Consider the following 15,034-nt stretch of genomic DNA (forward strand, 5'->3'; position numbering starts at 1 on the left):
GCTAAAAAACTCTAAGAGTACCTATCCTGTTTACTAGGTATATGGAACTGGGAAAACCTCGATATGTTAGAGGCTGGGAAGACCAATATCTGGCCAAATGAAAAGGCAAGTTTATTAGGATGGTGATGATCCAATAAAAGGTAAAACCATATATTCTTTGTTCTCATACACATCTTTATAGAATATACTCCTTATAAGGATTTTTAAACTTAATAAGCAATTGTGAATGGATTTCTGTTATCCCTAGGCAACACAGAAAGCCACTCTACCCAGGTTTTCCCCCCTTTCTATGCAAATAGGCTTGAAAACATCTGAGCTAACAGAAAATGACCAAAAAAAAAAAAAAAGTACCAGCCAAGTTGCTTGGAGGCTAGGAGTAAACATACATAAACTGTTCTCTGTTCAGCATGAATGATCATAAATACACACAGTGCAATACAGAAAACTAAAAGTGTGCATTATAAAGATAGCAAGACTCTTGAAAAGTCCAAACAGCTGTAAAAGTACATTTAGCCACTGGGTCAAGGCTATTTTATACCATGAGATCTTTCTTATTTTTGTTCCACTGCTAATAATTCAAGACTGCTTGCCTTACACCAATAATTTGCATTATCTTAGTATCAAACTATGTTACTATTATTTAACTATGTTGAAAGTAACATTATTCTAATTTTTTAATGTTTATTTTTGAAAGACAGAGCACAAACAGGAGAGAGGCAGAGAGAGAGAGAGAGAGAGAGACAGAGACAGAGACAGAGACAGAGACAGAATCTGAAGCAGGCTCCAGGCTCTGAGCCATCAGCACAGAGCCCGACACGGGGCTTGAATTTACAAGCTGTGAGATCCGAATCGGATGCTCAACCGAGGCCCCCTAAAATTAACATCATTCTAAATAAAACAATGACTAGTTTTTATTTTCCAAAGTTTGAAAATATTTTAGGTGTAAAGTTTTCAACTCAAGAATATTATAGGCTTTTACTTAAACTCAAAATAATTCCTGAACACTTTAATATCCTTTTGTTCTCGATTTTTAAGTCTTTACTTTTTTTTTTTAGTGTTTTTATTTATTTTTGAGACAGAGAGTGAGACAGCACACCTGGGAGAGGGGCAGAGACAGAGGAGGACAGAGGATCCAAAGCAGGATCTGAGCTGACAGCAGAGATCCTGATGTGGGGCTCAAACTCATGAAGGCGAGATCATGACCTAAGCCGAAGTCAGACACGGAACCGACGGAGCCATTCAGGCACCCCATCAATTTTTAAAAGTCTTTTTAATTTTTTTTAACTCTATGCAAAAGGATTTGTACAGAAGGAAAAAAAATTGGTATTTAAAGCAAAAGTAGAAAGCTAATTTCCCTTGAAATCCTAATTCTTAAAAAATAAAGCTGAAAGTTTATCAAAAAAATTAGTTTTGAGAACTGTCAAACCCAGATCAGTCTCAAAATAATTTGAATAGTGTGAATTCAAACTCCCTCTGCTTTGATTCAGTACTAGATTAAGATAGTATCTAGAAATCAGGTGGTGTTTCTTACCCGTTGTTTTACAAATAAATGTTAATTTCATAATAGTAAGACTGGGTAAATAATGGGTAATTCTGTTCCTAGGAATTACTTCAGCAGGGCCTGGAAGAGGACACACAATTTCATATGGACAAATTAGAGAGAGAGAAGAAGAGAGAGAGGCACATGGATGTAGCATACACTGAAAATTCTGTGTACGTATCTTCTATTTGCTGATTGGGCCAGCTCTCCAACCTCTCTCAGCAACACACAACCTTGCACAACCTCAGAAATGACCGTTCACCCCTGCAGCAGATCCTTGGTAGATTTCATGGAATCTTGCCTTACACAAGCCTGGTTAACCCCCAGCAGAGATCCCAGGTGAATCCTCACACAGAGTTTTGGTGCCCATCCTCTGTGCAGCTTCCTCTTCTCTGAATACCACTGGCTTGCAAATTCCAGATGCTTCAGGCAGCCACAAATTCCAATCTCAGACCCCAAAACTCAGCATGACTGTAAATCTGCTTGGGCTCCCCACCCTGTGCCATGGCAAGAAGCAGTCCCAGGCAAAAAAAAAAACCAAAAAAAAAAAAAAAAAACCCAAACAAAACAACGGGGAAACAGTAGGGCTCACCTCGTGTTTCCTTTATCTCAATGATGTTTATTTTTACATCAAAATCATAAAATCAAAAGAACGTAGTATCTGAATGAGGACTGTGAATTTTTTAAACTTCTCTTTGTTTAGTGTCACATTAATAAATTGGAAAAGAATATGTAACTGATTTACAGAAAGGAATCAGAAAATATGAATCCAGTTACACCTCCAGATTTCAACAATTCACCCCACTGAGCTGTTGTTTCCTCTTGACCTTCTCTATGAGGCATCAGAGGCTTCCGAGGGGTATCCGTTCACCACAAGAGCTCCCTTAGAAGCTGCCCAACTATTATGCTGTTTCTAGGTAAATAATTATTTAATTATTATTTAATGATTTTACTTTTAAAAAAAAGTGTGGCTAATATTTTAATGACATGGGAAAATATCTAATAAAATACTTCTAAGCTAAATGTGTAAAATAACGCTTCACAAAGTAAAAAAAAAAAAAAAAAGCCTAAAAATCAACATTTTAAATAGGAATATTAAAGGTGTTATTTTACTAATTTTTTCATCATTCTTTTCTAGATCTCCTGTGTCCCATATTAGTAACATGTATAAATAACACTTAAAAGAGCTTCTAATTAATATGCTGTTGAGTCCAAATTCCCCTCTAAGTTCAGGAAGAAATATTTAACATGACAGCAACTGCCACCAATAGTCGCCTGCGTCTTTGCAATCTGACCACGCCACTTCTGTGACCCGAATGTTCCCCCTCTTCAGTGGCTCCAGTGCCGCTGCTCATTCCTTTCCACACTCCAAGACCTCTCCTTCAAGGTCAAGCTCAGGTTTGACATCTTAGTGAGCTCTTACTCCATCTCTGTCCCCTACTTTCCAAAACCAAGTCTGAAGTAATTTTCCCATCTCAAAACTTCCATGGTCCTTTGTTCTCACATCTCACCCAGTTTGTTGTGCCTTTTTTTTTTTGGGGGGGGGGGGGGGCGTGTTTTCTTTTTCTTTTTCATCTTTTTTTTTCTTTTCTAGAGCAGTTTTAGATTCACAGGAAAATTTACCAGAAAATACCGGAGTTTCTCTGATAAACTTACTTGGAGTGAATGCCTATAAATGATAAACGGTGTTTTCTCCATTCACAATAACAGACCATGCTATTTCCCGAGATATCACCCAAAGGAGTGACTCATTGTATGTGGGCTTCAAATGACAATTGGAAGAATATGCAATTTTGCGTTTGTATGACAATTTAACATCTGCACTATTTCTACCTGTATTTTGTGTACTTGATTTCTTCCAAACAAAAACGCCCAAGTCTCATTGCTGCTCTTCCTCTGGACTCCCAAAGAGAGGGGGCATGCAGTATAAAAGAGAGACCCGTTTAGGTTCCACCTTCGTATGATGGGGACTGAAGACCAGGCCCAGGTGGAAGGGCTACCCATTTTCCTAATACTTGAAGAAATTAACAAAATGAAAATATAAGTGCAAAAAATGCTAAACGCCAAGCCAATGGGACCTGAAGGCTGTAAAATGAGTTTGTAAGAGATGACTCACGGAAGACTGTTTTGGAAGACTTCCAGAACGATTCAGGAGGACAGTCAGGAAAATGATTACCCATTGGAGCAGCTTTTTAGCACCAATAAATTCTGTCTGTTTCAGTAATGGATGCCTTCAAGAACTATTATGAACTGTGACATTAAAATAAATGCACATATACACTATTTTTATTACTCTTCCCACAAACCTCTGTTCTCTTTAAGTCCTCAGTCTTGCTCTCGATAGTTTTACACAACACAATCCTTTTCATGAGCACATCACACAAAATTTATGCAGGAATGCTCTATTTCCAGGCACGTCTATATCTCAGCCGCCCCTAACTGCCCCACTAAAGCCAACACTGGGCTGTCTACATGAGGTTTAGCTCCGCTCCAAGGGGCAGCTGCGAAAATGTAAACACTGCTTTCAGATCGCATCCTGAATCACCACCTTCCTTTCTGGCTTGAAAAAATACCCCTTTCCCAGCTGTGTACCGTTCCCCACTCTTAAACCTGGTTTTGGTTAGTAGGAGAAGAAATACAACCTTCATAATAATTAATATGGGCACTGTGCTCTTGACTCTTTCAAAGTAGATCTATAAACATTATGCCATCTGACTTTCTCAATAATAATATGAAGGGAGATATTACTTCTATTTTACAAGCGAGCCTCAAGACACACAGCTAGGGTTGAGTTTAAGAATGAGGTCTTTCAATTCCAAATTCAATGCTTTTTCCATCATATTCTTTTGTTCTACCTTATTCAAGTGTTTGTCATTCTCTACATGCTTCTCTGTAATAACAGATTACAATACCTGGGTGGGAGGAGGACACTTTTGGAAAGCACATAACATAGTTTTAACTAATATTTTTTAGGCAAGGGAGCATCTGACAAAATTAGTGATATTGCATTTCTTTGTTAGCTATTTTCTTTTATACATGAGAACCCTGAGCCCCAAACAGGTATCTTACCTAACTCACATAGTACATTGGCAAGAGACAGGATTTAAACTTCAGTCTTACCTGACTCCAAATCCCAAGATCTCCAAATGAACCATCGAACCTTCCCCCAGGGTGGTCTCTGGCAAATCCTACCAGAAGCGAATTTATTTTGTACCAAAAAACTCAATCTAAGCCTATTCTGATTAAAAGGTCATGATCTGTCCCTGCCCAACAGTAAATCTGAGGCAAAATACATGTTCAGTTAGCACTAACGACGTTTCCTTCTGGAGATTCACTATAATAACAACCGTTCCTTTGGGAAGAGTCCAGTTTTTTAGCTTCCCTGGCCCAGTGTGGGATGACTCAGGTCAGACTACAGCAGCCCCAAACAACCCCTCCTAAACAAAACCTTAAGAACGTTAATGACTCAGGTACTATTGTTCTCAGATGACCTTGGGCTGGGGCCCGGACAATTCACAAGCATAAAAAATTAAGCAAGCAAGATGGAGAAAACGGAGAGGTTTTACTGCTTTCAGGCTCAAGAAAATGTTTTAATGTATCAACTGACTACAGCCTAACCTGATAAATGGTAGGCCTCTCTCACATTAAATCTTATTTTTTCCTTTTCTGATTGAAGGAAAATGCAAGATAAGACGGAAGAGTAGTTACCCTCTGAAGCCCTCCAGGAAATGTTTATTTTGTCTTTTGTATAAAACCTAACTAGTATCCAAAAGAACTTGATGTCCCTGTTAAGAATGAAAAGGACCCTGGTAAACAGCTGGAGGGGGCTGATAACGCGTCCCACCACATGCATTCTTTACTGGCCCCTTGAATTGCTCATTTCAAAACGGAGGAAAACATTTCCTGCCTTAGTGCATAACAGAGAAAGGCAAATGGTCTGGAATGACCTCAGAAGATTTAGCAGTTTTCTAAAAAACTTAAAGGGAGTTTGCTCAAAGCTTCAATTAACTGGACATCCGCCAAACCACTTGGAAAATTTCTGCATTCAGAAAGAAGAATCCTCACCGTGAGAGAGATTCTCCATAACAAATCATCACAACCACTGCAAACATTTCTATCATTGGTTGTGTAAGTGATTATATCAGAATGTGTGCTTCTCCAGTTCCCCTCACTTGCTCCCAACTGTAATTTTTTTAAAAATAGGATCTGTGATTTACTAATTTGTGTAATCCTTGTAGAATTTAAGCTATTCACTCATTCATTCAACAATTACGCTTAATACCACATCAAGCATTGGGGCTACAATGACATTTGATCCATAGATATTTCCTGAGCATTTACTGTGTTTCTGGCACTGAGCTAGAAAATGGGGTGTGATGTTGAACTAGACAGTCAACCATCCTGTCTTCATGGAGCTCTCAGTCTGGTTCAGTGGGTTTTAATCCTTGTTGTAACCCAGAATCACCAGGGAGCTTTTAAAACAGACCACAGATGAGGCCCCACATATTAAATCAAACCACTCAAATCAAAGACACTGGCTTGGTGATTGATGCAGACAATAAAACAGGATTATAATATGACAAATGAAATGACTGACAAAAGTAAAGAACACAGAAAGTACACACAACCCAGATTCATGTATGAGTAGAGTGTTTTAAATGATGATCTATCAGTTAGCCTAGGAAATAAAGGAAGTAGGAACACTCTGGATAAAAGGAGTATGACATTCAAGGCAAAGAAACACATTTCTGATATAGTCCAGTGATACTGCTTTTTTTTTTTTTTTTTTTATGAGTAGAGCATGTGAAGTCCAAGGTTCAGAGAAAAAAAGACAACCACAGGAACTGGATAAGTGGGTAGAAGCGAGAGCAAGAAAACGCCAGAATCTCAGGCTGAGGATTTGGGAGTTATTTCTTAAAACAATTAGAGCTTTGGAGGAAATTTAAGCAAGAAGCAAATGTGATCATTCCTTGCTCATTCTTTTATTTTCTTTACTCCCAGGCCATGGATACTTAAATTTGGCACATCCTGAAGCAACAACATGGTCACCCCAGACTGTGTCATCTCAATAACTGGAAGAAATCAACAATTGCCCTGTTAAAGCATCTGTCATTATTCCACTTTAATACATGTCCAGCTTCCTCTATTTCCCTTTCAGCTCACCCAGTCATTTGCTTTGCTCTCCAGGTGCCCAAGCCCAAGCCCTGAGGGATGCTGAGGACACTTAACACCCTTGTTCCCAAGAAGAGGAGGAGGCTGGTGTGAGGAAGGAATGGTTTAAGCTTCATGTGCCAGCATCCAGTGGGAATGGGACCTAAGTACTCTGAACATTCTGTCAGCTTGCTTACCTGATAAGGCAAGAATGAGAATCATTTTCCTAGGAAACAATGGTAATTTAAACTTTTTTTTTTTTTCAGACTGCCCTATAATTATTTGCCTGTATGGATTTCATGGAGCCCAAAACATGTTTTTTGCTATTTATAACTCCTTATTTTTTTCCCACTATTCATAAAATGGTGAAAAACAGTTCTTACAAATAAGGGAAAATCCAAGTACAGTACCTGCTTGTTTGACTCAATATTTTGATTTGATTTAAAAATCAATAATTTATTTTAACTAAGTGACAGACATTTTATTCCTATGTACAAAGCACTCAGAAATTCCACCCTACCTCCCACATCCCGTTTGGTCACAAGAGATAATGGCTGCATTGACAAGAACTATTTCCAGTTCCTGTCAAGGGTCATTTCAGAAAGAAAGCTGAAGCAAAGCCTCACACTATTATTTTTATTTTGAAACATTTAAAAATAAATATCAAGTTATTGGCCTCAAGGGTCTTCTTGTTTCTGCAAATGAAAACCTTTGGAAGAAATAGTTTTACGCTGCTGAAGCACGAGGTTGGCCAGATTAAAAGGGACCAGAGACAAGAGCCCACACCTAAATACCAGCCTTCCATGGCTACAAGTCAGACACTGGTTCTTCTCCCATTGGACTCTGCTTAGTGGCCTTCAGGGATCAATCATCCTGACAGCATCGAGAGACCAATACTCGAGACAAATTTGGATATTGGTTTCCTTTTGAGAAGAGTCAGCAGAACATTACATCTTACAATGTATGTATGAATAGCAACTATTGTTTGGTTTCTTATTCTGTTCTAGGCACCATGCCAAGTGTTTTATATACAGTTGACCTTTGAACAACGTGGGGATTAGGAGTGCTGACCTCACCTACAGTTGGAAATCCATGTATAACTTTTGACTCCCTCCAGAATTAACTACTAATAGCCTACTATTGATGGGAAGCCTTGATAATATAAACAATTAACACATATTTTAAGAATTTACATTAAGAATGTAATTTACATTAAGAATGTAAGCGAGGGAAAATGTTTATTAAGAAAGCCATAAGAGAATATATATTTATAATATTGTACTATATTTATAAAAAAATTCCACGTTGGGGCGCCTGGGTGGCGCAGTCGGTTAAGCGTCTGACTTCAGCCAGGTCACGATCTCGCGGTCCGGGAGTTCGAGCCCGGCGTCGGGCTCTGGGCTGATGGCTCAGAGCCTGGAGCCTGTTTCCGATTCTGTGTCTCCCTCTCTCTCTGCCCCTCCCCCGTTCATGCTCTGTCTTTCTCTGTCCCAAAAATAAATACACGTTGAAAAAAAAATAAAAAAAAAAATTCCATGTATAAGCAGACCCATGCAGTCCAAACCCATGTTGTTCAAGAGTCAACTGTACATCCACTTATTTAACTTATACAATAAGCTTGTCCCAAGAACCTTACATGCCTTGTACTGACAGGAAAACACAGACACAGCTAGTAAGTGGGACAGAGGGATAGAATTTTTTTGTGTGTGACAGAGAATCGAGACCTCAAGAAACCACTACACATGTCTATTTCTCTGTTAAACAGATTTTCCATGCAAATCATTGTTGCTCAGTGTTTATCTAGTGAATATGTAAAAAAGGTTCCAAGAAATAAACTTCTGACTCACTACATAAACATCTGTGTTCTTCAGGTATCTGTCATGAAACTGCAAAGACTAACAGTATTTACAACTCCAATGGGGCTCCAGCAATTAACCATGAACCAGCTGCCTGTCACCTGGCCTTGAAGAACAATTCAGTCTTATGTTCTTGTAGCTCTTTCCAACACTTTCGCCAGGAAGAGAAAATGGAGGGTTACCAATAAACCTTTTGCTTTGGATATATTAGCCTTGAGTTTGATTAATTGTCTTGTGAAATATTTACTCTTCTCTTTCCTGGCGATATCATTCCCATAGCTACTTTTGATACAGCTAGCTAATTACCACTTTTTGTCTTCTGAATTCTTTTTTCTGCTATTCTAATCCAGTGATTTGAAAAAAAAAAAACAAACCAACTATTCTTTTGTGTTTCTCATTCTGTTGTCCATTCTCTGAACTTTCTAGGTCAAATCAATGCAGCAATCATTCTTATAGCCTCAATCATAAGGCTATCTTGAACCTTATTCATGATATTCAAGTCTGTATACGAGAAGGCAATGTGAGGTATGTGAGGAACAGTATGGGTCTTCTGTAAGACTGACTTACACTTAGTGCTAATGTTTATAAGTTACTTAATCTCTACAGCCTTGAGATTCTCATTTATTTTTTTTCCTTCCTTTTTTTTTTTTTTTTTTTTTTTTTTTTTTTTTTAGACAGAGAGAGAGTGAGAGCATGAGTACGGGAGGGATAGAGGGACACAGAGAGAAAATCTTAAGCAGGTTCCATGCTCAGCGTGGAGCCCAAGGGTGCGCTGGATCTCAAGGTCATGAACTGAAATCGAGAGCTGCTTAACCGATTAAGCCTCCCAAGCACCCCAAGACTTTCATTTTTTTAAACTGGATATTAATACCTACTATTCAGAGTAGTTAAAAGGACTAAACATAAGATATACGTAAGCCAAATATTTTGCATTTTCAAAATAAGGGGTAGATACTTCATAAAGGACAACAATTATGGTCTTATCCTTAAAAGCTGTTTTAAAACATTTTTAGAATATATTTAATTTTTTTTAAATGTTTATTTTTGAGAGAGACAGAGACAGAGCACAAGTGGGGGAGGGGCATAGAGAGAGGAAAACACAGAATCCGAAGCAGGCTCCAAGCTCTGAGCTGTCAGCACAGGGCCCAATGCAGGCCTCGAACCCACGAACTGTGAGATCATGACCTGAGCCAAAGTTGGAGGCTTAACCAACTGAGCCACCCAGGTGCCCCATTAAGAAATATATTTTAAAAGTTAAACAATATCAGATACATATGAATGTTAAGATCTCTTTAAAGGACTTAAGTAATATCTTTATCTCTGCTACATTCAGTCCAGTTCTCATTAAACACAAGAAAGAACCAGGTGTAGAGCTTTTAAAACATAATTAGGAGACTCCTTTTATGTTAATATGTTGGTGACTATGAATTTCATAAAGGTATTTTTATAACTTCATTTGTTTTCTTCCATCATTTCTGACAGTGTGTGTAAAATCTTCCTACATCATAATCAAGAAAGTGTCTGTAAATGTCGACGAACATTACACTAGACTAAACTATTAACTCCTATTAGGTGAAGAGGCATCATAGAATAGTGACCACGACATAGGATTTGTAATCAACTGAGTTTGAATCCTAGCTCTGACATAGAAAGTGGTTTGATCTCCCTGAACTGTTTCCTTATTCATACACTGAAAATGTAATACCTATCAGTGCCAACATTAATATAGCAATGGTAATGGCAGTGCCCAAACTATAGGTGCTCCATAAATGTCTTTTCTCCTTCTGTCTCCCTTTCATCTTCATTTACCTAGCATTTGAACTTATTAGATTAATTAAATTGAATTAATTTTTTTATGTCTATTTATTTTTGAGAGAGAGAGAGACAGAGCACGAGCAGTGGAGGGGTGCAGAGAGAGAGGAGGACCCAGAGTCCAAAGCAGGCTCTAGGCTCTGAGCTCTCAGTACAGAGCCCGATGCGGGGCTTGGACCCACGAACCAGGAGACCTTGACCTGAGCTGAAGTTGGACACTTAACAGACTGAGCCACCCAGGTGCCCCAAATTAATGCTGTTTTAATACGTAAAGTAAAAACCCTTCAAAGCCCTGCTAAGCGCATTGACCTTTTTCTGGAAGCAGGAAAACCCATGTTTCCTCACCTCATTTTCCAATAGGCATGAGTGCATATTTGCACATGGGTACACACATCACACATATGTGCTGACATGCAAGTTGCTCTGTCCAGTCCCACTTAGTAAACAAACACAGAGTCACGCAGTATCACTGCAACACAGTTTTGTTTAGAGCTCCCCAGTACCCCAAGTCGCTGCCTAAGTGAACTATTTTGTGCTTAATTGTTGGTGAGCAGCAAAGCCGTTTTCGAATAGGAATGTGTTTAGCCACATAGAAGAAAGAAGCCTTTATCTAATTCACAGTTCAAAAGACATTGTGACATCCTCCTGAGGCCAACCTCAGGTTCCATGACTCCCAATAGAAACATAATAATAATGATATTAAGAAACCGATCAATCTCAGTATGTAGCCCAATGTATAACACACTCAGAATTTCATAGGCCACTCCAAATCCATCCTGCTTTCTATGGGAAAAAGTAGAAAACAATGCAAATTCTTTTATATCCCTCTCAGAAGATTTCTTGGTGACAAAGTTCAAAACACTCTTAAGAAGGAAAAGCAAAAAGCCAAGAAATTGCAATGATGCAACTTATTTATTTATCCTTAAATACATTTCCTTGATTTACTTGTTATACTGGGAATCATTGGCAGGTGTCTTAAATTTCCAAGAGTTTTGAATGTGTGAATTTTGTTTAGGTGCCAAATAATTGCTTGGTTTATTCCTTTCCAGGTTCGGGATCTTTACTAATAAATTTTGCAGGTAACGAAAAACCCCATACCACGGACACACACATCTAGTGGCACTTTCACGGCATGAGGCTACAGTAGGCAAATGGGTATCATTTTACAAGACTCTGCCACGAAACTGATGATGTGGACCGAGGGCTCCTTCATATTATGCTAGTAAATATGCGAAATGGAAATCTTGGGATCATAGATCAAACATTACAAGGTAAAAACATTACACGGTAAAAACTTCATGTAGCTCAATTAGAAATTATTCTGCTTGGTTCATATTTTCCATTTGAAACTTTTTTTTTTTTTTTAGCCCCAGTTTCTCTGAGGCTGTACTCAGGAGGCTAAAATGTCATGCCTAACAGAAAACTCCTTGACTTCTTTTTCTTTTCTGTTTCACAGTTGAAGCAGAGAATTAACATTGGGAGGCATATCCAGGTTTTCCCCTAATGATAAACAAAATGTGGATTCTTCCAAAAGTTGATGTGTAATCTATACCACAGAGTGCAAACCAAAAGTAAGTCACTGCATGTTGAATCCAACATTAACATTTAACGTTTCGTCTTGTTAAAAAAGAGCTAAAAGTATTATTAAACAGCTTGAGAGGTTGAATATGTGACAAAGGGAGATTATGAGTGCAGATGGAATCAAGGTTAATCAGGTCATTTGAAAATAAGATTATCCTGGATTATTTGGGTCAGCCCAAAAAAGAACAAGCGTCCTTAAAAGTGTAAGAGAGAGTCAAAAGAGGTGAAAGTGAAGTGAGATGAGAAGACTCATCTTCTTCCAGAAAAGAACACATTTCTGTTGATACCTTGATTTTAATACAGTGAGACCCATGCTGGATTTCTAAGCTACAGGACTGTAGACAATAAACGGGTGTTGTTTTAAGCCACTAAATTTGTGGTAATTTGCTATAGGCACCATAGAAAACGAATACAGGTGGTCTCGTCTGGAGAATCTGTCTCTGTTCCACGTGGTTTCTCACCCTCCAGTAGGCTCTCTCAGGGTCCACTCAGATAAAAAGTGGGCCAGATACCAAAGCAGTGGGTGGACAGAGTGCAAAGTCTGTCGATACATCTAAGCCTCAAACTGGCACACCATCATTCTGCCATATTCTGTTGGCCAAACCAACTCACAAGACCAACCCTTGTGGTTGAAGATTTACAGAGTAGGAAAATAGACCCACCCCCTCCTGAGAGCACCTGCCAACTAGCTCAAGTCAAAGGAGGGAGGAGCTGAGTCCAGGGTTGCAAGCAATCTACCACAAAGACTAAAAGCTTCACATCTCACTGTTATAATCTTTTTAGGTTTAAAAACCAAACAACGGTATTACCTTGAAGATAAAAACAGCATGTTGTGTGCTTTAAAAGTTAGTTTTGAATTCTAGTACTATTTACCTTTCTCAAAACGTTAAAACCTATTTTTTTTTCATTTAAATTAGGTGAACATTATTCAGGGTGTCCATGTTATCTGGACGTCGAAGAGGTGTTGTTGGATAGCTACGTAATGAGAGTCACATACATAATTTCACATTTTTAATAGAAGTCACATGTTTTTAAAGTTTATTTACTTATTTTGAGAGAGACAGAGACAGGGCGAGGGGGAGAGGGGCAGAGAGAGGGAGAGAGAGAATCCCAAGCAGGCTCTGCTCTGCCAGCACAGAGCCCAACAGGGGGCTCGAACTCAAGAGACTGGGAGATCATGACCTGAGCCAAAACCAAGAGTCGGATGCTTAACCAACTGAGCCACCCAAGTGCCCTGACAGGAGCCACAGTTTTAAAAAAGTAAAAAGAAACAGGTAAAATATATTTTAATAATATATCTTATTTAAGCCAATATATCTAAATATTATCATTCACCATGTAATCAATATAAAGATATTGAGATATTTTGCATCCTTTTTTTTATCTGAAGTCTTCAAAATCTAGTATGCATTTTAAACTTTTAGCACACCTCAATCTGTATTAGCCTCATTTCAAGTGCTCAGTAGTCCCATATATCTAGTGGCTGCTATACTAGACAGAGTAAATCTAAAAACTTCAAGGGAAGTCCCAGGCAAAATTAGAAGATGCCAGAAGTTTGTCTTTAATGCTCTTCTTCTCTCTTTTCTCCACTTTCTCTCCTGCTTCCTCTTTCAGGGTCCCAGTGTTTTATTGCCCAGACTCTTGCATAGGGCATGGAAATACATTGTGATTCAAACATCCTGGGATTTGAAACCTGAAGGGCCACTTGCTAGACCTTGTAACAGAACTTAATCTGAGCTTTGGATTCCTCATCAATACCCATCTCATTACTCTTCATGGAGTTTTTATGAAGTTCAAGTGTAATGATCTATGTAAATACACTTAGCACAATGCTTGGCATAGTAAAGGCATTGTAAAGAAGCTATTATTAATTTTTCTTTTAAATAAGGTTTGCCAGGAGAAGGTAATGCCTAATTTTAAAAAAATGATTGCTTTTAGAATTTCAGGCACCCTCATAGGCTGGAGAGGGTATCCCTTCAGAGGAGGAGAATAAATTAGGAGTATGAACTGATGGTTGGAGGTGGGGGGAAGTATGCTTGAGAGCAAGGTATCCTGTGAGATTCCTGACACTTCTGGACTCTTCTCCCTTTCTGATATTATAAATAGAAATTAGAAAATCATATATTTAACATTTGAAAATCATATTTCAGATGCTCATTCAATATAAGATAACTTCCAGTTACTTTCATTGTAAAGATTTATTTTTATCAGAGTACAAAATAAACTATTGGTTAACTTTTTTAACCCAAGAAGCATACTGATTTTCCAAAATTGAATAAACTACAATATAACTGAATCTAGCAGTGGAAATCAGCACAAAATGACAAATCCATGTATAATCGAAAGCTATTTAAACCTCAGTTTTTCCTACAAAGTAGATACATCTAAATACTACTATGTGGTACCAGCATAGTTCATATGTCTTAGTGAATCACTGTCCTTCCAAACAAAAATATACAATTATTAGCTTCCCAGAAAGTGAATAAAATGTTGGCAAATTCAATAAAATATTCTTTGTGAGTCAGAGTGCTCTTTGATATTTCCAAGACATGCAGTCTCGGTTGCAAATATATTGTCTTTGGCCTTCAGCCCATGTGATCGGACACCAAGTAGTTATCTGAGAAATGTGAACCTGGGCAAAAAGTAGGTGAGATGTGTTCATGGGCTAAGAAGCATCTGGTCAGACCCTGGACTGTCTTTCTAAGTTACTTGGTGTATTAGTTTCCTATGATTGCCGTAACAAAGTACCACAACTTAGTGTCTTAAAATAACAGAGATGTATCATCTCAGACTTCTGGAGATTGGAGGTCCGAAATTAGGGTTTCAGCAAGGCCATGTTCCCTCTAAAACCTGTAGGGGAATCTTTCCTTGTCTATTCCTAACTTCTGACAGATTGCTGGCAATCTTTGGCATTCTTTGATTATATCTGCATAACTCCAACGTCACACGGTGTTCTCCTTATAAGCCTGTGTTGTCACAGGGCTGTCTTCTTATAAGGACACTGGTCATATTGGATTAGGAGTCCACTGTACTTGATTATGACCTCCTCTGAACTAATTACATCTATAGTGACCTTATTCCCAAATCAGGTCAC

General features: G+C 38.4%; 2 long non-coding RNA genes across 2 annotated transcripts in view; both read left to right on the plus strand.

Moving 5' to 3' along the window:
- The window catches only part of LOC121013460 (uncharacterized), a 20,926-nt gene extending 18,852 nt beyond the window's left edge, over nt 1-2,074 (plus strand). Inside the window, exons 2-3 of the long non-coding RNA XR_005782723.1 lie at nt 38-140; nt 1,604-2,074. This is a non-coding gene — a long non-coding RNA (uncharacterized LOC121013460). The remainder of the gene's footprint in view (nt 1-37; nt 141-1,603) is intronic.
- Nucleotides 2,075-2,164: 90 nt separating this feature from the next.
- Nucleotides 2,165-8,754, plus strand: LOC121013459 (uncharacterized). Its single transcript, XR_005782722.1, has 3 exons — nt 2,165-2,457; nt 6,542-6,930; nt 8,563-8,754. It is a non-coding gene; the product is annotated as an uncharacterized LOC121013459 (long non-coding RNA).
- Nucleotides 8,755-15,034: the final 6,280 nt, after the last annotated feature.

Source organism: Herpailurus yagouaroundi, unplaced genomic scaffold (assembly GCF_014898765.1).
Source record: "Herpailurus yagouaroundi ecotype Mexico unplaced genomic scaffold, PumYag 198, whole genome shotgun sequence".
NCBI lineage: Eukaryota > Metazoa > Chordata > Mammalia > Carnivora > Felidae > Herpailurus > Herpailurus yagouaroundi.